General features: G+C 47.3%; 1 pseudogene; it reads right to left on the bottom strand.

The window, feature by feature from the left end:
* The window catches only part of LOC138297229 (calpain-8-like), a 186,947-nt pseudogene that overhangs the window by 55,925 nt on the left and 104,470 nt on the right, over window positions 1–26,552 (bottom strand).

The following is a 26,552-nucleotide window of genomic DNA, read 5'->3' as shown; positions in this document are numbered from 1 at the left end:
CTGCCCCCCCTGGAGGCAGATCAGCTTATATTATTTAGATGCCACTAGACACCAGGGATTTTTTTTTTTTAATTGGCATAAGGTGAGCGACCCCTATGGCAAGGGTCGCTCCCCAAGTGGGGGCATTTTTAATTATATTATAGGCCCCCAGGGGTGGGGGGCCGAAACCATTGGACACCAGGGATTTTTTTTACGTTTATAAGGGGGAGCGACCTCTTAGGCAAGAGTTGCTCCCCAGGGGGCAATTTTATTATTAGGCCTTTTCTGCCCCCCCTGAGGGCACATCGGCCTATATTAATTATATTATAGGCCCCCCAGGGGGGCAGAAACCACTAGACACCAGGGATATTTTTTTGCGCCAATTTCACGCAAGGGTCGCTCCCCAAGGGGGGGCATTTTTTATTATATTATAGGCCCCGGAGGGGGGGGGGGGGCCGAAGCCGTTGGACACCAGTGATTTTTTTTACGTTTATAAGGGGGAGCGATCTCTTAGGCAATAGTCGCTCCCCAGGGGGCAATTTTATTATTAGGCCTTTTCTGCCCGGGGAGCGACCCCATAGGCAAGTGGCGCTCCCCTTTATTTTAGGCCATTTGTGCCCCCCTTGGGGACAGATCGCCTATTTTTGTATGACTCATCTGCCCCCATGGGGGGCAGAAAGCCCACCAGAGACCAGGGAAGATTTTTTTTTCAAAAAGAGAGGGTGGGGGTGTGGCCATACCCCCGCCCCAAATAAATGGGGACAAAGTTGTCTGCCCACCGGTGGGGAGATGGGGCAATTAGCCCCGATCCACTACCCGTGGGGGCAGAAAGCCTACTAGATGCCAGGGAATGTAAAAATAAAATAGTGGGGTGGTGGCTACCAACCAGTATGGGCATGGTTATGCCCCCACCCAACTGAAGGGGGTAACAGTCTTTTAGCTGTCCCAGCACACTAAAACATCTTATCCGACGGCAAGCAAGAGGGCATTTGATTATTTTGGGAATTGGTTTTACATTTGGGCCATGAGAGCATGTCTAACTCTCAAAATCGTCCCACTTGCTATGGTGAGGGCTGCACTTTTTGGACTTTGGGACGCTGCCATCTAGAAAAATCTACGAGACCTAGACACATCTGAAAACTAAACATCTGGGTGAGTCCAGGGTGGTGTGCTTCACATGCACCAGCACCATTTTTTTACCTGCAATGCCCTGCAAACCTCCAACTTTGCTTGAAATCACACATTTTTCCCACATTTTTGTGATGGAACCTTCCGGAATCTGCAGGAATCCACAAAATTCCTACCACCCAGCATTGTCGCATCTATACCGATATAAATTCTGCCCCATTTGTCAGCCTAAAAACGTTTTTTTTTCAAACTGCCCTTTTGGCCCCGCTTTGGTTCACCCTCATTTTTGACCTGTTTCTGGCTCTTCCCTGTCACAGGCACATGGCCCACCTACACAAGTGAGGTATCATTTTTATCGGGAGACTGAAGGGAACGTTGGAACATTTTTGCCGGTGCAGAGATTCCACACAGAAATGTGGGAAATTTTTTATTTTTCTAGCTAAATTTGAGGTTTGCTGAGGATTCTGGGTAGGAAAACACAGGGGGATCGACGCAAGTCACCCCTTCCTGGACTCCCTCGGGTGTCTAGTTTTCAGAAATGTCTGGGTTTGGTAGGTTTCCCTAGAAGGCTGCTGAGCCCAGGGCAAAAAACGCAGGTGCCCCCCGCAAAAACAGGTAATTTTGTATTTCATAATTTTGTTGTGTCCACATAGTGTTTTGGGCATTTCCTGTCCCGGGCACTAGGCCTACCCACACAAGTGAGGTACCATTCTTATTGGGAGACCTGGGGAATCCAGAATAAGTGTTATTGCTCCTTGTCTTTCTCTAAATTTTTTCCTTCCAAATGTAAGATAGTGTGTAAAAAAGACGTCTATTTGAGAAATGCCCTGTAATTCACATGCTAGTATGGGGACCCAGGAATTCAGAGATGTGCATATAAGCACTGCTTCTCAACACCTTATCTTGTGCCCATTTTGGAAATACAAAGGTTTCCTTGATACCTATTTTTGACTCTTTATATTTCACCAAATGAATTGCTGTATACCCGGTATGCAATGAAAACCCATTGCAAGGTGCAGCTCCTTTATTGGCTCTGGTTACCTAGAGTTCTTGATGAACCTACAAGCCCTATATATCCCCGCAACCAGAAGAGTCCAGCAGTTGTAACAGTATATTGCTTTCCAAAATCTGACATCGCAGGAAAAAGTTACAGAGTAAAACGTGGAGAAAAATGGCTGTTTTTTTCACCTCAATTTCAATATTATTTTATTTCAGCTGTTATTTTCTGTAGGAAAACCTTGTAGGAGCTACACAAATGACCCCTTGCTGAATTCAGAATTTCGCCTACTTTTCAGAAATGTTTAGCGCTCCAGGATCCAGCATTGGTTTCATACCTATTTCTATCACTAACTGGAAGGCGGCGAATATCAAATAAAATAGTAAAATGGGGTATGTCCCAGTAAAATGGCAAAATTATGTTGACAAACGTGGTTTTCTGATTCAAGTCTGCCTGTTCCTGATAGCTGGGAAGATGGTTATTTTAGCACTGCAAACCCTTTGTTGATGCCATATTCAGGGAAAAAACCACAAGCCTTCTGCAGCCATTTTTTTCCATTTCTTTGAAGAAAAAATCTTTTTGCTGTATTTTGGCTAATTTCTTGGTCTCCTACAGGGGAACCCACAAACTCTGGGTACCTCTGGAATCCCTAGGATGTTGGGAAAAAAGTACACAAATTTGGCATGGGTAGCTTATGTGGACAAAAAGGTATGAGGGCCTAAGCGCCAACTGCCCCACATAGCCAAAAAAAGGCTTGGCACAGGAGGGGAAAAGGCCTTCCATGCAAATCTACATATCTTGGTATCGCAAAGATCACTGTTCAGTTTCCTTTCCTGTCACCTCTCTGGAGCCAACTTTGCATAGTGAGAAAGAATTCCCTCAGTGCCTTTCCTGGTGATGAATCGATCTGTCCCTGCCTAACCAAGATCTCGAGCCATGCCTGACCAAGATGTTCAGAACCTTTGCCTGATGAAGAAGAGCTTTGCCTGATACAGATGCTCCCATTTTAATAGTAAAAAGTCCTAGGGTCTGATTTAAAGTTCGGCGGATGGGTTACTCTGTCACAAATGTGACGGATATCCCACCCTCCATATTATAAGTGTATTATATCAAAAAGTGATGGAGTATCCCATTCGCGAAACTCTAAACCAGACCCTCAGACATGTGTTCTCCAATACTCAGCATATTTGACTGGGGACTGAAATACGCCCATTAAATCATGTGCCATCTTGTATGAACAATATGTCAGTCTCTTCCTCAGTGAATCATAATTTAAATTTTAAGAAAGCATTTGAGACATACCTGTTTTCATACCCTTCAAACACCCCTGTCTTGATATGTCCAAACCAATATTTCAATTGAGCCCTAAATCTTTGGGATTTAGGGTTATAGTTTGTTAATGAAACATTTACCAAATAGTAATCTAAAATATTTTTAGAAGGTGTCCGTTTGGCATCATCAATGAATACTGGGAGGGGATTACTGGAAATTTCAAGCTGAATTTATACATTTATTTTTTTAATGTCCAACAAGGCTTATCAATAATGTAAAATCCCTGTGCAGGATCTATACAACTTAATTCATTTATATTGGATTCAAAATTAGATGTGGGATCTTTAACTTCAGCCATCATGCTTCAGTGTTGCCTCTCACAAATTCATGAAATGTGAAAGGTTACAATTGCATTTATTGAAGTTTATGATCTTTTGCTTGTTTTGTGGCATCAACAGCTTCATCAAGAGGTCTACAAAATATCCACAATAGAAGCACTGACAGCAAGAATTGTGAATGCTAAAATGTTGACTTTCACTTCTTATATACATACCAAACCAACAGCAGATACAGACAACTTAACCATCAAGCACTTGCCTCAAATATGCTACAGCTGGACATATTTTTGGAGGGTTTTCTAACTTAATATTTATTAAGTAGCTACTATGTTCATATTAAGATTATTTGCAGCATGAAATATGTGTAAGAGACTTTTTGGACCTAGTCACCAAGGCATTATCGAGTACGTAAAGTTACCTAGTCTTACACTGTAGGAAAGTACCCTCTTTCTTGGCATGGTTCCCCCCTTTTTCTGCCTGATATCAGCGTGTTTGACTGTGTTCACTGGGATCCTGCTAACCAGGACCCCAGTGGTTATGCTCTCTCTCTCAAAAGTCTGTATTTCATCCACAATTGGCACACTGGTGCCCCATTATAAGTCCCTAGTATATGGTACCTAGGTACCCAAGGCATTGGGGTCCCAGGGGATCGGGCTGCAGCATATATTTTGCCACCGATAGAGAGCCCAAGCAAAGGGTTCTGTAGGACTGTCATTGCAGCCTGCCTGAAAAGGTGCAAGCACCCTTTCACTGCCACTTTCACTACACCAGGTCACTTATAAGTCACCCCTTTGGCAGCCCTTCCAGCCCAGAGGGCAGGGTGCAATGTACCTGTGTGTGAGGACACCCCTGCACTAGCAGAGGTGCCCCCCTCAAACACCAGGCCCATTTTCCCAGACTTCGTGAGTGCGGGAACGCCATTTTACGTGTGTACTGGACATAGGTCACTACCTATGTCCAGCTACATAATGGTAACTCCGAACATAGGCATGTTTGGTATCAAACATGTTGGAATCATACCCCAAGGCTTTTGCAAGCATTGGTTGTATGATTCAATGCACTCTGGGGGCTCCTTAGAGGACCCCCAGTATTGCCATTTCAGCCTTCTGAGGGTTTCCCGGCAGCCCAAAGTGCTGCCACCTCCTAGACAAGTTTCTGTCCTCCTGTTGCTTGAGAAACTCAAGCCCAGGAAGGCAGAACAAAGGATTTCCTTTGGGAGAGGGGTGTTGCACCCTCTCCCTTTGGAAATAAGTGTTACAGAATGTGGGGGGGTTGCCTCCTCAATCCACTGGCAATGCTTTGAAGCTCACATTTGGTGCACTCCTTGCATAAGTCAGTCTACACCGGTTCAGGGACCCCCAGTCCCTGCTCTGGTGCGAAACTGGACAAAGAAAAGGGGAGGGACCACTTCCCTGTCCATCACCACCCGGTGTGGTGCTCAGAGCTCCTCCAGAGTGGCCAGTGCCAGCAGGTGACATCAGAGCCCCCTCCTGCTAGGTGGTCACCCAGCTAGGTGCCAATCCCCCTTTCAGGGTTATTTAGGGTCTCTCCTTTGGGTGGTTCCTCAGATTTGGATTGCAAGACTCCAGCAGGAATCCTCTGCACTCTCCACTTCGACTTCTGACCAAAGAAACTGCATCTTCTTCTGCAGGCACCATCTGCAACGACAACCAGCTGCGTGGACCCCCTCTCCTGCTGAGCTGTGTGTATCCTGCATCACAGGTGGTGGACTGAAGTGGTCCCGATGGTCCTCTATTCCAACTGTCCAACTTGGGTGCAGGTAAGCCCTTGCCTACCCACACAGGACAGTACCGCCATGCACCATGTCCCTTGCAGCTGCCAAGGCTTGTTGACATCCTTCCTCCAAGATCTTTATGCATCTTGAAGCTCCAGCCCCCAGCACTCCTTCCTGTGAAGCATAGCTCCCTGAGTGGTTCTCCGGCGGCGTGGGAGCCTTTCTCGTAGTGCTGCATGGGCTTCTTCTGCGACTCTCCTGTCCCCTTCCTGCGGGACTCCTTTGGGTGCTACCTGGGCTTCTGTGGGCTCTCTTTGTGGCTGTCGGCCCCGTCTGACTCCTACTCCTGGGTAGCGTCCACCTGTCCTTCCTGGTCCCCGGCAGCTCCACTTTCCACTAACCGCGAGATTTGTGTGTGCCAAGGCTTGTTAGTGGAACCCAACGATGCAGACCAGACTGCAATCCTCCTTCCGGCGTGGTACATCACCCGCACCCTCCAGGAACCCGACTTCATCTTCTTGGGTGCAGTGCTGACTCTTCTTCCTCACCTGGTGGTCCACTTCTTGCACCTTCATCCTGGTGGGTGGCCCTTCCTGGACTCTTCTGTGCTTCTTGGACTTGGTCCCCTTTTTTCACAGGTCCTCTGGTCCAGGAATCCACTGTTGGTGTCTTGCAGTCTCTTCTAGGTTTTGCAATATTCTGCTTTACTTCTCTGTGTGTGTTGTGGGAAACGTACCGTGATTTACTCCTGTTTTCCTGGTCGCTGGGGTGGGTTAAGGTACTTACCTTTAGGCTTTCCTAGTACTTCCAGCTCCCCTCTACACACTACACTTGCCTGGGTGGGGGACCGACTTTCGCATTCCACTTTCTTAGTATATGGTTTGTGACCCCCCAGACCCACTTCTAACTATTGTGATTTTTACCAATTGCACTGTTTTCTAATTGTTTTTATGCCTATATCTGCTTGCTAGTGTATATAATTTGCTTATTGCTTACCTCCTTAGGGAGTATAGTCTCTATGGTATTTTTGGTATTTGTGTCACCAAAATAAAGTACCTTTATTTCTGTAACACTGAGGTGGTCATTTTGACATTGGCGGTAAAAACCACCTACCGCCACGGTGACGCCCGCCAAAATACCGCCAACGCGGCTACCATCCGTCCGCCATATTATGATCACTGCCGGACTTCCGCTACAAGAAGGGCGGAAATCCGGCAGTGATCATGCTAGCGGACGGTGGTAAGCAGATGCTGCTACCACCAGCACCGCCGCGCCAGTTGAACGCCGCCAGCCATATCATGACCTGTGATACGGCCTGGCGGTGTTCTGCTGGCGGGCGCTGTTGGCGGTAGCAGCGCCCCTTCCCGTTCCCTGCTGGAAGACCTCCTCGACAGAGGTAAGTCGGGCTTCCAACAGGGGAGGTGGTGTGGGGGGCGTTGTGTGTGTGTGTGTCTGGTTGTGTGCATGAATGTGAGGGTGTGTGTGAATGTGTCTGTGTGTGTTGTGTTGTTTGCGTGGGTTATGTGTGTATGAAAACGTGTATGCCAGTGTGAATGATTGGGTGTATGCGTGGTGCGTGTCTGCGGGTGTTTGCCTGTATGAGGGGTGGGGGTGAGTGTTGATTGGAGGGGGTGGGGGGAGTTTGGATGGAGGGGGGCGTCTAATGAGTGTTTGGGGGGGAAGCCACCTACTGGTGATAGGGAAGGAATTCCCTGTCACCGGTAGGGCCTATCGCCATGGTTTTCGTGGCATTGCTAACGCCACAAAAACCATGGTGGTAGGCAGGCTCATAATGCCGCTGGCGGTACTGTGCCGGCCATCAGGCTGGAGATTGACATCTCCAGCCCGGCGGCTGGTACCGCCATGGCGGTATGAGTGGGGATGTGGCGGGTTGGCTGCAGTCAACCTGCCATTCTCATAATGTGGCAGTATGTACCGCCAGCCTGTTGGAGGTACTACCACCTCATTAACACACACCGCCAGGTCATAATGACCCCCTGAGTTTTTCTCTTTCATGTGTGTAAGTACTAAGTGTGACTACAGTGGTATTGCATGAGCTGTGCATGTCTCCTAGATAAGCTTTGGCTGCTCATCCACAGCTACCTCTAGAGAGCCTGGCATCTAGACACTGACTACATTACACTAATAAGGGAGACCTGGTATAAGGCCAACTATCTGAAAAGGGATTATACCAGGAAAAATCATCTACAACTGGTATAAATATATAGGACTGTGCCTGCTTTTCACTTTTACTCATATTGAGTCAGGAGGTTTAGGGCCAATACTCAAAGGCATGTAAGAGTATATAAAAAAGTACTCCTATACTGTTACTTCTCATGTTTCCGGGGTGACCCTTATTTATCTACACCATAGTGATAATACATTCAATAAGTTTTCCTTTCTAAAACCAATTCATATAGACACCTGGTCTTTCAGGCTTCTAGTTATTTGTAACACAGCAGCTCCCAGTGGAACTTCTTCATCATGGCTCAGGTCAAACACATTTTTTTTTAACAAACTACATTCCAGAGATCTGCACATTTCAGTCCAACCGACCCACCACCGCAGCAGGATCCCACCACATCCTCACCAGAACTCTCCATCGTTAGACTGCTTATCCAGCTCTTGCTTGACTTTTGGATCCACGTAATTCCATTCTGGAGCCCTGGCAGGAAAGAGACAAACCCAATCTTATTGATCTTGTCACAAGCAATGGAGGTAATTTAAAAAATAAAAGACCCCCTTCAAGAGAAGCCAGAATCCTGGTCACTACACACAGTTCTGTCTGACAAAAGAGCATATTCCTCGATTGGTCCAGACATAACACGTTGTGAGGCATCTGCATTGCCCGAATGTAATTGAAAGATTGGGAGTTCACAAGCAGATTAGAGTTGCAATCTGTTTTTTAACATTCTAACAGGATCAGGGGCCAGTGTTACAGCATGAATCACTGAGGGTGACACGGTAGCCATGCAGTGCCCCTTAATATGTCCACAGAGAGCCTGGCAGCGGGAGTCAGGACTGATAAGAGTTTTCAAGGAGAGGAGCCGAGATAAGAGGGAAAGATAGAGGGAGAGGGAGGAGAGGAGGGAAGGGGATAAGAGGAGAGTAGATACGTGGGAGAGAGATGGGAGAGGAGGGGAGCACAGATAAGAGGGAGAGAGAGGAGCGGATAAGAGGAGAGGAGAAGGGATGGGAGGGGAGGGGAGAGGAGAGGAAGAGGGGAGGGAGAGGAGAAGAGAGGAGCAGAGATAACAGGGAGAGAGAAGAGAGGAGAGGAGCAGAGGTACGTGGGAGAGAGATAGGAGATGAGAGAAGCAGAGATAAGAGGGAGAGATAGAGGAAGAGGTGAGGACAGGAGAGGAGAGGATAGGAAAGGAATGGAGAGGCGAGGAGAGGAGCAGAGATAAGAGGGAGAGAGAGAGGAGAGGAGGGGAGGTATGAGGGAGAGAGAGGAGAGGAGCAGATATAAGAGGGAGAGATGGAGAGGAGAGGGGAGGGGAGAGGAGGGGAAGGGAAGGGAATGAAAGGGAGAGGAGAGGAGAGTGGATGAGAGGGGAGGGGAGGAGAGGGGACAGGAAGAGAGGGGGAAAGGAGGAGAGGAGTTAAGAATAAAAGTATGCTACAAAGGTAAGAGGTATGAGAGTAGAGTACTGGTGAGCTATCGTTTTTGGCAACCATAGTGTCCCAGAAAAATACCTCACTCTGGTCTCAGACAGTAGTGATAATAGTACAATTCCAGGGAACATGCAAGCTGACTGCGGAGGAAGGAGGAAACATAACAAGGGACTGTCAACATCCCCAGACTACTTTGGTGGCATTTGGCGTTGACATAACACAAAAGACAGTTAGATGAATGTAGTAGAGTGACCCCTATGAGTGAAAAAGGATGCAAATTAGGTAAATTCGAGAAAGGTAAAAAACATATATGAAAGAAACAGATATGAAAAAGAAAACTATAAGAGAAGCATGTGAAGAGAAAAGGATATAAAGGATGACATATCTGAGAGGGAGCCGCATGTGAATGAGAGAGCAAATGGTACATATTAGAAAAAGAAAAGGTAAAGGGACAAACGTGGCAAATGGAAAGATATAGACAAGAGAGTAAAATAGTGCAAAGAGTTGAGAGTGTTCTACAAGTAACTTACTCATCACTCCAGGCTCCAGTCCATTCGACTTCACCCCATGGATTTCTGACCCGAACAAGTTGCACAGTCCTACCTCGAAAACTGACCTGTTAGAAGCCGAGAGTCATTAAACTCTTAAATGCACGAACATCATTGCACTGGATTATAATTGGATTCATGAAATAACTACAGAGATGTTGCAGTAGTAAGAGGGTTTCATTGTAGAGACCTGCATTAAGCATAATAATTGATTTTATGCTTCAAAATTAGGGTAATCAGAGGTGTTAAAATGAAACTTCATGTCCTTCAAATCCAGTAACTTTGAATACTCAAGCTCCTATTGCTTGCTTCAAGTATTATTATCAAATGTATTACTGTTATGCAAATTCCCAGCACAATCAAATGGGCCGGGGATAGTGAGTGCAGTGCCAGATGTACCATAAAGCAAGATAGGAACAGCATTTCTAATTTACATTTTAACCGTCGTAGTTTGGACTCTTGCTCTAGGCAAGACTGCTGGTTAAAGGATGACAGTACTTTTGTTTGTAGGCGACTACGTCTTTCCTACAACAAGTCGCAACTGTTGTCCCAACCTTACCGGCTCACTAGCAGCACCTCACCAGAAACACAATAATAAAAGGTGATTTGTGGCAGCCTTTACGCATGGACTCGAAAGTAAGACATCTCAGGGAGTGTCGTGGTTAAAAGGAGATTACCCCTTTCTCACAGATATATCATGTCTCATACAAACGCAGGCAATGACAAAGATGCAGTAAAGTTTCATTAGTTTTTATTCAACATAACTGCAATTTGCGATAAGTTGCATGGGCTGCAATGATTAGGATAATGAATAATGCAAGCAACAGAATTGTGAAGACGAGAGTCATTATTACAAAGACCCCCACCATCTTGCAATGCATGAAAAAGACATATGGAATGTAATATGCCCTAATACCCTAATGTGTAAGGCCTAACCTCCTACCTAAAGGAGAGCTGGGCTTGTTAAACCTAATCTGCCAAAGCCATGTCCGTGAAAGGAGCCCGCAACCCTCGTTACCTTGGAATGAGGTCTCTATCTCAGACTCCGTAGGGACACGAAGACTGGGTCAGCGTCAAGACGACTTGCAGCATCAATATCAGCGATGGTGGCGATGCCCTCCTGTCTGAATCCCTCTGATTATCTGTCTAAAGTGCGATATATTTATACAGATCTTCAAGGACCCCTGACGTAGGTGTGTTCCCAAACAATAGATAACAGACATGCTTGGGACAGCAATCATCCCTTGAAAGTATAGAGAGGGAAAATCCCTAAGTGTGAAGGCCTACTGTTTGTTTGTCTTTGGTGCATAGATCTTGACACCTTAGCGCGGTGACACTGATAATGTAACCCATAACAAGTGGCCTAACTCTAAACATGGCAGCCATCTTAGAAGAAATAAATAATTAAATATGCTAAGACAGAGCAAGCTAAGTAGGTTAAAAGTCACTAGGTGACGGGGGCACGAGTCTGCAAGCCAAAGGCTAAGCTAACTCCTGTTATTCCATTAAAACGAAGTAGGATTCACTACAATTCCTTTTCTACAGTTAGTACCCAATTTGTGTCAGAGTCTGAGATCCCACTGTGTGTGCTTTAAAGCTCTAGGAGACTTTTATATTTTTCCTTCTATTCCTGCTCCATCAAAATACCCGCAGCACAGATAGATTGCTTACTAGGCTTAATGTATTGTATGTATTAAGGACAGGCTTCCCTCCTATGGTTTAATGCTTACACAGCTAGTAAGTTACCAACGCAGAAACAGCAACATACTTTACAAATCTAAGAATTTCCATAATATCTCATCAACTAACCAGAATGCTATACCAGACACAAGCAGGAGCACATATAGAACAGGTTTTTGAGAGGAGGATTCAAAACAAAGCACTGAAAACAATAAGACAAGAAGTTAGGTTGTTTGTTTTTTCCAAGCTGCTTTTTTCTAGTTTTATACTGTATGTTTTTTACATCTATGGGTTTTTGAAATTGTAAGGATCAGAACATATGCAAATAAAATTAACGTAACATTGAAAAGGGGATACCTTGGTTTTAATATGCTTGCAATCAAACAAGAAACGTGAAACCAAATATAAAGTTGACCATCTGCTTGTAGTTCACCAACCACTTGATTAGGGAGAACATGCTCAAGTGCATTCAGTTCAAAACACAGATGCTGGTGGTTGGCCAAAACTGTGGCCAACTGCACTGTGCCAATGTCCATCACCAGCTCCCTAAGTGTTACCTGATGGTCGAAATGAATGTAGGATGTCATACATGCACACAAAGCTTGCATGGATAAGGAGATGCTGCAATGTCAATCCTTCGGAGCAATCATCATCATGTTGGCAGCACTATGATTTCTTACCTACTGGACTGGTGTAGATGTACTAAGGGTTAGAGATTATGGTGGTCATTATGAACATGGCGGTAAACACCGCACCGCCGGCGGTGGCATTAACTACAGCCAACAGGCTGGCAGTCCGTACCGCCAAATAATGAAGCACATGAGAAACAGCCAGCGTGAAATCCACACACTGCCAGCATAGGAGTGTCGACAGCGACGGAAGAGGCCGCCCACAGGCCGACAGAAAGGCCCCACCCGGGCTTACATTTGGGAGGTGGAGATGGTTTAGGTTTTCCCTTGGAAGGTGGGGGAGTGGGCTTGGACCGGGGGTGGCAGATGGACCTGGGGCAGCAAGGGGCTTCTTCCTCTCTGGGGAAGGGGCACAGGAATGGGAAGGGTGGACTGAGGCAGACTTTGACGTGGGAGGAGTGCACAGGGCAAGGAGGTGGGCACGTTTAGGGACGAGACAGGGTGGGCCAGTGGATTCGAACAGGTCAGCACGGGACAGGAAACGTTCTTTAGTGGCAGTTGGGGTGGACATGGAGGAAGGTGTGGGAGTGGAGGTAGAGGGAGTGCTTGTAACTGGCATAGGTGTGCTGGACGTGGATGTAGGTGCCTGTACAGTATGCTGAGGTGTGGTGGATGTCTGTTGGGTGGGTGTCTCGGAATGTTTGAGTGTTTTGGGAGGAGGGGGGTGGACACAATGGGACCAGACAGGCTGCCAGTGTAAATGGATGTTGTCTGGGTGTCTGCAGGTCTGGTGAGTGTGCTGCATGTCACAGTCAATGTCATTGTAGTGAGTGCAGGTGTGGTGTCTGGGGTGCATGACTGGATGTCTGATGTTGTGGTGACTGCAAGAATGGGGCCAGCAACAGTGAGTGAGGGTGCAGTGCTTGTGGGTGTGCATGTTGAGGTGACAGACAGGGAGGTGGGAGAGGTGGACACACTGGGGGAAGTGGATGTTGTCGTGTGTGGCTTTCTGTGTTTGCTGTGTGTATGCTTGTGGTGGGAAGTGTGGTGCGTGTGTATCTGTGTGTGCACCTTGCGCGTTGAGGTGTGTGCATGGCTGTCTGAACGTGTGCTTGGGATGGGTGAAGGGAGTGTGGGTGCTGGAAGGGGTAGAGGTGGTTGGAGGGGGGACAGAGAAACCAGGGACACTGGTTGCCATCAAAGAGGAGTCCAGAGCCTGAAAAGATCTCTAAAGGCCAGACATGGCACCGTGAATACCTTCCAGGTAGGCATTGCATTGCTGCTTCTGGGATGCTAGCCCCTGGATGGTCCTCGGGAGGTCAATAGCCTCCTCTGTGAGGGCAGTAGGGCTGACTGGGGCAGGGGATGAGGTGCCTGGGGCGAAGGAGACGGCCACCCTTCTGGGTGAGTGGGCACGGGCAACTGGGTGGGGAGCAACTGGGAGGGCGGTGATGGTATGGGGGGTGGCAGAAATAACACAGAATGGGTGGGCCTACTAGGGTCCGCCACCACCAGGGAGCTCCCATCGTAGGAGGTATCAGAGTCACTACCGCCACTGGTAGTTGCTTTCCCCGTGGTACTCCCCTCGCCCTCCAACCCACTGGTCCCCTTGGCGTCGGTAGACTCTGCCTCCTTGAAACCGTGGGCCGCTGCATCCCCACTCGCCGGTGCCACTGCCCCCTCGCCAGATGATGCTGATATACACAGCCAACACAAGAGTACAGGGGTGGGGAGAAAAACATGAGAAAAATCTGTAAATACCTGAATGGATGTACATACTTAGTGCACACACACTCCCACCCAGCTTACACGCCTACACGCAGCACCTACAACAATAGTCATGTCTATGCCCCTGACTAGTGCCCACTACCCCAGCATACAACTCATTTCCCACATGACACAAGGACCTGATGAACTGTTAGACCTGCCCAAATCATCTCCATGTCCATGGGGGGCAGTACTGCTGGTAGACACCTGTCAGAGTTTCTGGCACCAGACTGCATTCATACAACAGCACCCCAGACATCCATCAAAGAGGCATGAAACAGTGTTGGTACTCACCCCCTTGTGGCTGCTGTGCAGCCTTCAAGCGCCCATCCAAATCTGGAAATGCCACCACCAGAATGCGGCACATTAGGAGGGTCAAGGTCCAACAGGCACCCCTTCCTCGTTGGGAGGACTTCCCCAGTGGGCCTCGCAGGTCTTCCTGGCCCAGTGCCGCAGGTCCTCCCACCTCTTCCTGCAGTGGGTGCTCTGCCGGTTGTAGACCCCCGGGTCCACACCTCCCTGGCGATGGCCTGCCAGAGTCCCCTCTTCTGATGGGCGCTGACATGTATGGGGCACACAGAAAAAAAAAAACGAGTTCAGGATATGGCCATGTGATACAGGTGACTATACGTCCCCTATGGGACGGACATTTCACAAGATCATTTCACCACCTCACTCACAGTACTTGCCACACATTCTATGCCTGTGCAGTTACATATTGACCACATATACATACAGGCATCCGCAACCATCACACACATCCATGCACGGCAACCGCCTACTCACCTGCTAGTCTGGCCGCCCATATAACTTGGCATACAGGGGTAGGACCCCGTCCACCAGTGTTTCCAGCTCCTCTGTGGTGAAGGCCGGGGCCCTTTCCCCTGTGACTCATGCCATTTGAATAACCAGAGTCAGGACACAGCAGCACACTCAGTGGAGTACTTCCATGCACGGGATCCGGGAGTCAAGTGAAATTGGGGTGACGACATGGTGTACGCTCCGCGGCGGTGTGCACCGTCACCGGCGGCGGGGATCATGATAGGCCCAGGTTTGTCCCCCATTGAAAACCATGTTAACCAATGAATGGGTGCACGGCGGTGAACACCGCCTTACGCCATGACAACCACCAGCAGAATGAGGTTACTTCCACTCCTACATATCTGGATGGCAGGAGGCTGCCATTTTGCTACGACAACATAAATATTTCCTGGTCAGAGGCCCCATTCATGCCCTATGAATCCCAGCCCTTTGTCGCCTGTCCACATGAGTGTCTGTTCCTCACATCAGTCCGGAGGTATCACTGCATACATGTCCCTAAATTTGTTTATACATTGCTTGTGTGTGTAACCTACATATTGTGCAGCAGTTATTCTTACACAACATGTTTTGCATGTGTATGTGGGTCCCTCATATGTGTTCTCTCCTCCCCATAGGTACAGACCCATGTGGTGAGGGAGGGGCCCATCTGTGTACAGACCTCTTGTTGATTTGGTGGAACGTCACATCATTGTCACCTACAGACTCAATCGTACAGCAATCCTTGACCTATGTGGATTACTGGATCCTGTACTGTGACCGGGTAATCGGAATCAGCATGCCATCCCTACTGAAGTGCAAGTGCTCTCTGTACTCCATTTTTTGGTTACGGGCTCATTTCAGGTGACAGTGGGCATGGGTGCAGGGTTCTCACAGCCAGTGTTCAGCCTCACCCTGTCCAAATTCCTGGATGCATTTGTACAACACCTGCAGACGGATGTCAAGTTTCCCCAAAGGGCTGAACTCCTTGACATCAAGTCAGACTTTTATGCCTTTGCTAACATTCCCCATGTGATAGATGCCATTGGAGGCACCCGCATAGCCCTCTTCCCCCCAAGAGTGAATGAACAGGTGTGCAGGAACAGGAAGAACTTCCACTTAATGAAAATACAATTGGTGTGTACTGCTGACTAGTACATTTCACATGTGAATGCCATGTTTCCAGGATCAGTTCATGATTCCTTTGTCCTGAGGAACAGCAGTGTGCCACACATGATGGAACAACTACAAGGGGACAGAGGATGGCTCATAGATGAGTGTGTATGATACTGGATCAGTACATATCTGACAGCCAGGCTGTCTGCAAGTAATGGCAGTTTGTTACAGTCCTGTTTCAACCACTTTTGCAGGTGATTCTGGCTACTCCAACATGCAATGGCTCCTGACACCTGTGAGAAATCCCAGGACAGATGCAGAGAGGAATTATAATGAGGCCCATGGACGTACTAGGGGGTAATTGAGGGCACAATAGGTCTCCTGAAGGCTAGATTCAGTTGCCTCCATCTCTCGGGGGTTCCCTGTGCTACGGCCCTGAGAAGGTGTGTAGAATAGTGGGGGCCTGCTGCATGCTGCACAACGTGGCTGTGAGGAGAGTTATCTCCCTACTAGAGGAGGAGGGTGCTGTACATCCAGACCTGCTTCCTCTGAGAGGGAATGAGAGTGATGGTGAGGATGAAGAGGGGAAAGATGTCCACTCCAGGAACCAGCTGATCCAACTATACTTCCAGTGACTACGAGGCACCGTTCACTGATGATGTTGTCTGCACTGCATAATGTCTGTCTGACTTATTTTTGGGGGATGTGTGGTCTGTAGTCATTGACACTGTTACCTGAAGAATCAGGTGGCATGTGCCATGGAGAGATACATGGTGTACATTTTGGTTTACTCCAGACAATGTTGTGAGTGGGGTGCCAATCCTGCAATAAAGGTCTGATTATGGAATTGACTGGCAACTGCTCTCACATTTACAATTGATTCTACATAATGAAAGGGGACATACGTATTGGTGTACATGTGTTTTATTTGGTGTCATAAATGCATTGGTGCGCTGTACAGTGATAGGGTGTGGGCTAATGGTGGATGTCCATACTAGGTACATGGGCTCAGCGATTGATGGCAGTGGGTATAGGTCCATACGTCCCTTGCAAGTTGTTAAGTTGCTATTGGCGGGTGTGGATGGTAGCACAGTGGCACACTTGGGAGACAGTTCATGTCAGAGTCACTTCTTAGTGGGGGCCTTGGTCTTGGCAGGTGTTCCTGTGCCATATCTGGATCTGAGGGACCGTTTGAGAGTCTGGTGCTGGGCTGCAGGGGTAGCCTCCTGTGTGTCCTCTGCCACCAGTCCAGTTGTTGTTCCTGATGTTGAGGGCTGGTCTGTGTCCTGGGCATTGGTAAGGGTTTCCTAGTTTGTGGGGGTCTCAGGCTGGGTTAGGTATTGGTGCTGCAGCACCCCTGCAATAGTGGCCATGGTGGCATTAAGTTGTTTCCATTGCTCCATGGTCTCTTGATGTTGGGCTATCTTCAGCCTTTGACTGTGTTCCAGGGTGGCCAGGATCTGGCCCATCCTGTCTTGTGTATGGTGGTATGCTCCCAGGACCTCAGAGATCACCTCCTGGGCTGCAGCATCCATCTTTTGACCACCCCTTGGGCCACTGATGCCCTCCCACTGGGCCTTTCCGTCAGGGTGGCATCGGTGGTGGTGCCTGTGGGGGGGAATGGACATGTATGTTACATGTACTAATTATATTAAGGATGCAAAGCTCTGCCCGATTTTGTGCTGTGTATTCCCCTGTTGGGCCATGCAGGGACCTATTTTGGGGTTGACATTACATTTTACATGGGATGTGGAAGTGCATTCTGGGTGGTGTAGTGCCATTGTGATTCATTGCAGGGGTAGGTGGCTGTACACAGGGGGAGGGATGTGGGCATGTTGGTGGGTTTGTGGGCATGCAGGGTGACTAGATGTAGTGATTGTGGCCTGGGTGGTATAGTGGTCCTGGTGGTAGTTGGAGGGGTGGGGTGGTACATGCATTACAGGTGTGGTGGATATGAAGTAATTGTAGATGACTTACCCGAGTCCATTCCTCCAGTAAGTCCAGTGAGGCCCTCAGGGTGCAGGATAGCCAGTACCTTTTCCTTCCATTCGGTGTATTCGGGGGGTGTAGGTGGGGGTCCTCCCCCAGTCTTCTGGACTGCAATGTTGTGCCTGGATGCCGTCGGCCTCACCTTCCCGTACAAGTCATTCCATCTCTTGCGGATGTCATCCCTCGTGTGTGGATGGTTTCCCACTGCGTTGACCTTGTTTACTATTGTCTGCCATAACTCCATCTTCCTGGCGATGGGTGTGTGCTTGACCTATGCCCCGAAGATTTGTGGCTCAACCTTCAGTATTTCGTCCACCATTGTTCTTAGCTCCCTATCTGTGAAGCTGGGGTGCTTACGGGGTGCCATGGTGTGTGTTGTGGGTGGTGTGTTGTAGGATTATTGTTGAGGGTGCTGTTGTGTGTTTGGGTGTGTGACTTGTGTGATGTGTTCAGTGTATGTGTGTTGTGTTGTCAATCTCTGTTTTCCTATTGGCGATGCTAAGGATTGTGGGGTGTGTATGTGAGTGTTTTATGGTGTTGTGGATGTTTGTCAAGTGTGTGGGTTTCAAACTTACCAATGTGTGCTTTTTTTGCTGTTGGTTCACTTGCTAGCCGTGGCGGTCCATGCCGCCAATGGTCATTTGACATCTACTATCCGCTGCGGTGATTTTTGTATCATTATTTAGTGTGCAGGGGATTTGTGTGCTTGGTGGTGGCGGGGTGGGCTGTGCAGCCTTTCCGCCGTCAAGGGCCCTGGCGGTGGCTGGAGGTAGCAGAATTTTTGGAGGTTTCTGTTTTTGGCTTCATGATATGGCGGGTTTCTGTTCACCGTTGCCACGGCGGTCGGCGGTGTTTACCGCCATGTTCATAATGAGGGCCTATGTGCCACTTGCTGCCCGGATCCCTAGAATTACTTCTCTTAGGTGAATGACACTTTAGTCCCAATACAGCTGAGTATTACAGAATTGGGCATATAAAAAACAGCAAGGATTCCCACAAAGAGGCATCAGTACCACCCTTGTTATAACTGAGCAGATCTTTTGTGTCAATTCTTCATGTGAAAAAACACAGGAATGGTAAGGAGCAAGGAAATTCTCAGTGGATGAGACATAGTTAGACACCAAATCTTAATTTAAATTTTTTTACGGAAAAATCAAATTAATAATGCCCTGGTTGCTTGCACATTTTCTCCATTAATGCATGCAACACAATATTTTCAGAATCACAGTAAATTCATTGCCAAGCACGAAAACGACTGCTTATTGTAGTAAGAAGGAATGCAGAGACCGTGAACAGAATCTTCCTTTGTGTCATCTCTCTAAAACCTTTGAATACAGGTGGTGGAGTAGCTTATGGACAAGTGGTGCGTTGGAGGATTCATTTTAGTATTTTGATGAGAATAGCAAGCTCAAGGTTGGAATAATATGAGAAGACCGAGAACTAACATATTTTGCTGACAACAACAGATGCTACTACCAGCTGTATGGAAAATTCAAATCTAAAAATATCTAAGCGTTCTTCAATTCAATATCTGCCTTCGTTTAGGGAGCTGGAACCTCTTAGCAAATGTACATACACCTCATCAGTAAAGTGGGAGACCAGGTAGGGCTTGATAGTTAACAGCATGCAGGAAGTAGCTCATTGGTTGGTGGCCCTTGTCTGCCATCGTATCTGGTTACACAGGCTGGCGGTGAAGATCGCCACATTATGAGAGTGGCGGGTTGGCATCTGTCAACCCGCCACATCCCTACTAATACCACCAGGGCAGTGTGACCCGCCGGGCCAGAGATGAGCATCTCCGACTCGGCGGTCCACAGAAGACCGCCGGCGTTATTTTGAGCTGGCTTTCTACCAGGGTTTCCCACCACGAAAACCCTGGTGGAAATGATACCAGTGACAGGTAATTGCTGCCCTGTCACCTGCAGATGACTCCCCCACCCCTCAGCAAACAAAATATACTCCCACCCTCCTTCCTCCTCCTCCCTCCAGGTACAGCGCCCCCCTCCCCGCATACATGCACACGCACACAGACACCCACACACACCCCACATACACTCATTCACCAACACTGACATACACGCATTCACTCACATGCATCCATACACGCATTCACTGGAGCACTCACACACGCATTCACTTCAACATTCATATACGCATACACACATGCAGACAAACACGCATACACACATGCAGACGAACACGCATATACACATGCTCACATGCACACGCAACACCCCCCACCCTCATGCCCCCCTCCCCTGTAGGACGCCCGACTTACCTTATCCGCGAGGAGGTTGTCCGGGAGGGAACGGGCAGTTCCACCTCCGGCAGCGTCCGCCATCAGGACACCGCCAAGCCATATTACAGGTTGTAATACGGCTGGCGGAGTCCTTTTGGCAGGGCAGGACCGGTGGTGGAAGCACCCATGCGCCTTCGCCTGCCAGAAAAACTACTACTGGATTTCCGCCCAAAATGTGGTGGAAATCCAGCAGTACTCATAATATTGTGGGCGGAAGACCACCAGCATTGGTGGACTTCTGGCGCCCAAGGCTTTGGCGGTCTTTGAAAAAGACCACCAAAGTCAAAATGAGGGCATATGTGTCTATATGGTTCAAGTTGATGAAGAAGAGATTGTTTAAGGCAAAATATTATGAGCTGACACCTTCTGTTACATTTACCACAAAGGGTGCTATCCAAATAGTGCATCTGAGCTGCTGGATCAGACTGTCTAGGAAGCAAAAATAATTATTTAGCCCATGGGAGGGACTGGAAGGAAAGCAGGTCAGGTTGTTCTCAAATGCACAAACAATAACCAGGTCCATCAGGAAGCCAGAACTCCAGAGCCAAACAGTTACCATGTTGTTTTCCACAGAGACATGGAATTGTTTGCTAGTGCATCCTGACTGTCATGTATGCAATAGTACAGTTCCAATAATGGTTTAGACACGTCTCTTCAAACACACAAAACATGATGGGAGGAATACTTGCAAATAGTCCAGACCACTGGAAATCACTCTGGGTAGTATTTAAACTCATTGTATTACACCCACTGTGAAACTCTAGAAAGATGCCAAACTTTTGCAAATCAGTACTGTACCCACAGTACATCATGGGAATGGTCCAAACTGAATTGCCAGGCGAGTCCCAATCCAGAGTGGAACAGAAACACCTCAGACTGGTTTTGGACTTGTCACTGTGGTATAGGTTGGCTCATGTGGCACAGCTAGCAAAATGCCAACATCTGGGCACACCCTTAGCCACTTAGGGTGAGTTAAATCAAACACAGAAAAAGTGGTGGGAGGAAAGCTTACAAATAGTCTAAACCATTGGCATCACTCGAGGTAGCATTCCAACCCATCGCTTTTCAGTGTCCGAGCCACACCAGACAGTCCATCCCAAATTATCAGGGGTGGTCCCCTCCAGAAGGGATCACAAGCAACCCCAGATGGTTTTAGTTTTCTTAGGCACAGCGAAGCATGACTCTTATAATCATCATGAGCATTGGTTAAATGCAGCCCAGGGTGTTGTTAATATTTGGGAATGTGTTTGGTGCAAAAATGGGCAACCAAACTTCCTCCTTCCTGACTTAGTTGTAACTTTCCAGTCTACTTGTAAGAGAGGTTAAATAACATTTAATGCACTTAGAATGAAGTTAGATGGATTTTCCAAATATATGTCTCGCAGGCAAGAAATGTGCTTCTGTGTGATCCTTAACTGTGTATCTTAGTGCTGTGCACCTTAGTGCTAGCATTCAGACTTTTGAAAATAGAAAATGAAAAAGAACAGGAAGAAGAGTACATCAAGATTAAATGAGGGTGCTGAGGTATGTGCCAGGTGTGTGGAGACTATAAATCTAAAACCATGGACCTGGCTACAGTAAATTTGGAGTGCAGAGGCTCTGGCAGTAAATCAGGTATGAAGATTAAGGAAATATGTCTGCTAATTCAATACATTGCAGTACACACTAAAATATCATGAATATTTGCATCCAAAATACCAGGTGACAGATTAAACAATAAAACTGCACCACACTTAAGTGTGGCCCTTCACTGAGCTTTACACTTCAATAACAAGTGATTATTATCCCCACACAGGGGTACTTATTTCTTTGTACATATGGTGCATGGTGGTGTGCAAAGGCAGGAGCTTGAGATCACCACTTCAGAGTTTATTGAGTTACTCCACCTTACCTTGGCCAAGATGACATTTGTTATATCCTGGCCAAGACAAACTATTATGTTTTTTTCTCACTGCAGGAGGCCAGGAGCCTGAGCTTAATGCTAGAAGGGGGCAGGGGAGAGAAAGGGGAGGTTCTATTGTAGATCAGTGGATCAACTGTGAAGATTGTGGGTAAAGACAAGAGCTCCACGTGGCTGAGTGAGGATGCTACCATGCTACGTTTTTAGTCAAAGTGATCTAGGATTCTTTTGTACTACAAAGCACTTTTTCCTGAAGAGGAAATCATTGTAATGTGGCAACGTAAAGTGTGGGAATTTAATTGGGACTGGTTTAAGGACCACCACAAGTGTCGTGTTAGATCTTCCCTTTAATAAACCCATGCTCGTCGGATGAAAGGAGAGAACCTACTTGAAGCCAAAGAAGAAGGAAGACATTCCGACATGCCTTCAATTTTCGTTCCTGCCTGCCCACCAGAAGAACACAGGTAGACAATTGCCTAAGATGGTCCTGTCTGTGGAGGAACCTGCCCCAAGAGGCGTGAGTGCTAAACAGCCCAAGAAGAACCAGTGTGCCGAAGAAAGCTTTCTGATGGAGGGATGCGCTGTAAGAAATTAAAGCATGGAGCTTAGCCTTAGTCTAGAGGGAGCTGCCACTCAGAATGTCTGAACCAAGTGGGCCAGGATCATACAAAACAGCCTAGAGGCATCTGCAGTCTGTTTTGAGGTTGTTAAACAATGTACATCTTTTTTTCTATCTTTGAATCATTGAAAACCTCTTCATTGTGCGGGTGAACAAATTCGGATCTTCCCATCAAAGCTACACTGAGCTTTACCTACAACATTCTGCAGCACACATAGAAAGAGGAAAATGCCTCCCTTCCTGCACATGGTGCAAGGGTGACTGCATCGGCGTTAGGCAGCCCACTGTGCGCCAGCACAGGGGCGAGAGGGCATTTCTGCCCTTTCTTTGTGGCATTTGGCAGTGCAGCAAGGTTACTTGCTGCACTTCCCTGCCCCACTGGGCTTCTAAATAAACCCCTAGGTTCTGATCAAGATGATGGCATGATTTAATGACGCAAATATTGAGAGCCTGTTGAACACCCACTGTCATGTTTACTTAGATTGCAAGTACACCTTTCATCCTTGCATTTAAATTGAGAAAAAGTAGAGAGTAAATAAGGAGTTATGTTATATGTTTTCATTTGAAAAAAGGCAAAAATAGAAAAAACAAACATGCAGAGCTGTCAACCCAAAGTCTCTTCAGTGGATGCATGTTCTCCGCTAACCTACGAGAACTTAATTCATTTTTTGGTCATTCTACATTATTCAATATATCCTATATGGACTGATATTTTCTTGTTTACCGAAATCAACATATGGTCGCTTTATCAAAGTGTCAAACATACGCCTGATAAAGAACTCACCCAAACTGATTTAATAGGTTTGAAACATTGACATACGTAGTTTTGGAGGATACTTAATAAATAGATAATTGAGCAGAAACATAGATTGAATACCCCTTTGGCTCAAGTGCAGGGGCAAAGGACAGGAATGCACTGTATGCCATAGATACAGCACATGCCTCCCCTTGCACTTTGATGCAGGACAGCACAGCAAGGTGATTTGCTGTGCTGCCCTGTGCCAAATCCCCATACATTTGGGCCCAGATCCAATTTTAGCATAGTCGGATGGCATAGCGAATTATTTTCTAGGTTTTTGTCGCTGGTCTGTTCTTGATACAAATTCTCATCTGAACTCCTCTTTCTTTCTTCTCCCCCCATGCTATTGTGTGCACTGTTTATTATAGCAATGAATTGAGTGATATTGCATGTATTATTTATTAACAACTTTTTAAGGATTTTAACCAAAATAAAGTATTTTGAGAGACAGAGCTGAGCTTTCATGTGGCTTCTGTCTGCCCATATGCTTTAACTTCATGTGCCAAAAACTAAGGACAACCAGGGACCATTATTGTAAAACAATCAAGAGTTACATATCGTTTTCTGGGCAGGTAAGAAAATAATATTCAGGCAGTCACATGCGATGGGGCAATACACATATGTAGGTGACATATGGCTTACTGAATGAAGGTCTCCAAAATGCTGGTGTAAGGAGTGATTGAACACTCCAATAGTCCTCGTTCCAGCCCAGTGGTGCTGGTACCAAAGGCTACCCCATGGGGCGCCACTCCAGAACTCCGGTTCTGTGCGGTCTATCAGGACTCATTTCCATCACCAAGACTGATGCACACCCCATCCGCCGAGCTGATGAGCTTATTGACAGGCTGGGTGCTACCAAAATCCTCAGTACCTTTAATTTGACATCAGGGTACTAGCAAATTGCTCTGACTAAGAGGGCCAAAGAGAGGTCAACATTTGCAAACCCTTCTAATTTCAGGTGATGCCCTTTAGCTTGAAGAATGCCACTGCCACCCTTCAGAAGTTAGTTAACAGGATCCCACGTGGTCAGGAAGCCTTTTGTGCTATCTACCTGGACGACATTGCTGTCTACAGTGACAGCTGGGAGGAACATCTGCACCACCTCCATGAGGTGCTTCAGGCCCTGGAACAGGTAGGACTGACTATCAAGGCCAGTAAGTGCCAGATAGGGCAGGGTTCTGTGGTGTACCTGGGTCACCTGATTGGTGGGGGCAAGTTACAGCCCCTCCAGGCCAAGATTGAGACTATCATGGCCTGGCAACCACCTAAAACTCAGACTTCCTGGGCCTTGTAGTATGCTACAGAAAATTTGTTAAGGGATATGCCTCCACTGTTGCCCCCTTAACCGAGTTCATTTCCAAGAGCAGCCCAGGTTGATGATCTGGACAGAGGCTTGCCAGAAAGCCTTTGATACCCTCAAGGAAGCCATGTTTGCAGACCCTGTACTCAGGGCTTCTGACTTTTCCAAGGAATTCATTGTGCAGACAGACGCTTCAAAGAATGGCATGGGGTGGTCTTAGGACAGTTGAATGAAGAGGGCCTAGACCAACCAGTGACTTTCATTAGGAGAAGGTTTCTTCCACTGGCACAGGGGTGGAGTGTGATTGAGAGATAAGCTTTTGCTGTGGTCTGGGCACTGAAGACGTTGACACCATACCTGCTTGGGACTCACTTTGAGGTTCATACAGACCACAGGCCCCACAGATGCCTCAAGCAGATGAGAGGTGAAAGTCCCAAACGAATGTGATGATCCATCTCCATACAGGGAATGGACTTTATGGTGGAACACCATCTAGGGTCAAATGACCTCTCCACAGGGGAGTTATTTTAATAAAGGGAACTCCCAGTGGGTTGGGTAACTCTTCCCCTCTTTCAGCAGGGGGGAGGCACATGGAAGACCTGGCGGCCTTAGGATTAGGGTTAGGTGATCAATTCCGTTCCGCCAGTGGAGTTTGCAGAGTTTTGCCCACTCTCCACTCTGTACGGAGCGTGGAGTTCTGAAAAAGTCTGCGGAGGGGCGCAAAGTGGAGTTTTTCTCTCTCGCGGCTTTCCAATGTTAAGTTGGCAAGTGAGAAAAATCACACGCTAGACCACCTCCTGCTGAGATTTCTGAATGCGCGTGGTCACGGAAACCTGCCGCTCACATTGAAGAAGCAGCATCCTCTTGTGCTGTGTGGTTTGCACTGATTTTACAGCACAGGACAAACTCCTGGTGCTAAAAATTAGCACAAGCAGCGCATCTTACCACACTCTGCCACTCGCAGAACTCAGTGGAGCCTGGTGGAGTTTTTTCAGCACTTTGAGGAGCTCTGTGTGGCAGAACTCTGTGAACTTCACCCAGGCATACTTAAGATGGTTGTCCTCCCAATTTTCTGTCAGCCTCCTCCACTTTGCTGACCTTGTATTTCCTGGGATTAGGACTCTGGCCAATTTACCACTGCTAACCAGTTCTAAATTTCTTGTGCTCTTTCCTCTAAACATGGTAATATTGGTTTATCTCCAATTGGCATATTTAATTTACCTATAAGTCCCTACTAGTGTGGTGCTATGCATACCCAGGGCCTGTAAATAAATGCTACTAGTGGGCCTGCATCACAGATCGTGCTACCAACCTAAGTAGCCCTTTAACTATGTTTCTGGCCTGCCGTTGCAGAGCCTGTGTGTTGCAGTTTACACTGGCATATCGACCTACCAAAGTAACCCTTTTGTGAGGCCCAAACCTACCTTTTTTATACATGTTAGTCACCTGTAAGGTAGACCCTGGCCAATCCAGAGGGCAGGGTGCAATGTATCTAAAAAGAAGGACATGTACTTTTAAGTTTTATATGTCCTGGTAGTGAAAATCACCCAAAGTCATTTTTCACTACTTCAAGGCCTATCTCTCTCATAGGATAACATTGGGATTACCTTATTACATTGTATAAGTGTAATATCCAATTGAGAAGAGATAACCTGTCAAGTTTGGTGTCTCTGGAATCACAATTTAAAATCTAAACTTATGGTGGAGTTGGATTTTAAATTGCAGTTCTGAAAATGCGTCTTTTAGAAAGTTGGCCCTTTCTTACTTTAGCCACTTGGTGCCTGCTGCCTGTCTCTGATCACATGTCTAGGGTGGGTGACAGCTGGACTTTGTGTATTCCTCCTAGACAGCGGCACACAATGGGAGCATATATGTGTCTCAATGTGCCATCTCTGGAAGGATGGGAGGAAGGAGCTTGGCACAGCCTCACTTGCCACTGAATAGGCTGTGTCCTGTCCACACAAAAAGGTCTGCATACCCCGTGTAGTGAGTCTTCATCCAGGGCAGGAAGGGTAGGACCCCTGTGCACTTCAAAGGTCTG

The sequence above is a fragment of the Pleurodeles waltl genome, chromosome 5 (assembly GCF_031143425.1).
Source record: "Pleurodeles waltl isolate 20211129_DDA chromosome 5, aPleWal1.hap1.20221129, whole genome shotgun sequence".
Lineage (NCBI taxonomy): Eukaryota > Metazoa > Chordata > Amphibia > Caudata > Salamandridae > Pleurodeles > Pleurodeles waltl.
This window is presented reverse-complemented; position numbering and strand designations above follow the sequence as displayed.